Raw genomic sequence first — 1,787 nt, 5'->3', positions numbered from 1 at the left:
AGACTCTTGGCACTCTTAGGTGAGCAGACTTAGTCAGCCTGTGTTGCCCTAACAGCTATGAACTGCAGGGAATATGTGTGGAGCATGATCAGGGCTGAGCCACCATATCATCCAATGTTCGAGATCTTCAAATTTGGTCATACATTCCTGCACCACCTCGATAAATTGATCCACCATTGCATGCAGAGCCATGAGATGATCAATGAAATGATCAAAATGGGGCTTATGGTGGGCACCAACCAGCACATGAATATGTCAAACTGTGGATGTAAAATGGATGGAACACCCAATTATAAGTGTGGTAGCTTGAGATTTGATGTGTTCTTCCTCAATTGTTTGAGCATCAGGGGCAAGACAATCAAATGACACCATATGAGAATACCAGTCTTTGAAGTAAGCTTTGATAAAGCCCTGCACTTGTGTGGAGAAGTAGTCCATACACTAAGTGTACATTAATGGGGAGTGAAACATAAAATTCACAACACATGTGTGCTAGCATTTGAGGTAAAAGCACAGACCCAGCAACTTTACAGACAGAAGTAATGAGATTGCAAAAGTGGGCACAGTAGTTATTGGCTCCAAACCCCCATGTGAGGGTTTGGAGGACAGGGCACCACTGGTATAATACAGGAGAGAAGATGACTGTGGTGATGACTTGGCCCTTTCCTTGCAAAAGGTCATGACTACCATCAGTCAGCATACCAATGTGATTGCCAGCCAGATGAAGGGCTTCCCACTCCAAGCAATGCATGACATGGTTGTGAAGAAGGCAATTTCATTGCCATTCAGTCTGAACACTGATGTATTGGATGTCGTTGATGAGAGACTCTTCAACAATGAAACCCAGATCTGTAGTGGCCCATGTATGTTGTGCTTCCCAGAGGTGATCCAAAAATAATGTGGAAACTTTTTTGGGAGGGTCTGAGAGACCAAGATGGATGTGGGCACCTTTCAGTGCATACTGGAGCTTCCTCATATTGGACAACTTGGGATGCATGTCTGATGCAGGGAGCATGCCATCCAGAGCCCTGATGCAGTGCTGAGATGTATTGGTGGTGTGGAATACATATGATTGTGCTTCAAGCATTTCCCTCTGAACAGTGTTCAGTCAATCCTGTGGGGGTGCATCATGGGTGTGGTAGCTGACATGAATCAACACATTGATAGGGTCAGTGGTCAGGTGTTGGCTCCTGGGGATTGTGAATCAAATCTTCCATGCACTGCATGATTGCACTGTCATCTGTGTGCAGCACTGGGTGCAGGGCTCCATAATGCATGATTGCAGCATTGCCGCTGGCCCATTGGTGTGAGGGTGCCTGATTTGCAGCTCTCCTTTGTTGGCACAGTTAGGACATTGAGCAATGCCCTGACATTGATGGGTGGCCACTTTGGTGACAGTAGTAGGGATGTCTATCTCATGAGGCATTCGATTCTGCTTGCCTTGACTCCACCAACAGTAGGAGGAATTGATAAGGTTGACATTGGTTGGGGGTTTGGGCCCAATACATTTGTACTGGGTTTGGGGAGATAGTGTGGTGCTTGATGGTTCAATGCTGGAGGTGGGGCAGCCCTCAGGTCACCAGCAACACTTGAGATGGGTGTTGGAACCCAACTGGAAGGGGTGTATAGATGGGAGACCAGAGAGCCAGATAGATGTATTGAAGTCCTGGTAGATGTGGAACCCTCAGACATGTTGCCTGGTGGTAGAGCATTGGTAGGGTGCAAAGGGAGCTGTTAGGGCAACACAGGCTGACTAAGTCTGCTCACCTAAGAGTGCCAAGAGTCTA

This window comes from Dacryopinax primogenitus (assembly GCF_000292625.1).
Source record: "Dacryopinax primogenitus strain DJM-731 SS1 chromosome Unknown DACRYscaffold_15, whole genome shotgun sequence".
NCBI classification, from domain to species: Eukaryota; Fungi; Basidiomycota; class Dacrymycetes; order Dacrymycetales; family Dacrymycetaceae; genus Dacryopinax; species Dacryopinax primogenitus.
Note: the sequence above shows the minus strand (reverse complement) of the source record.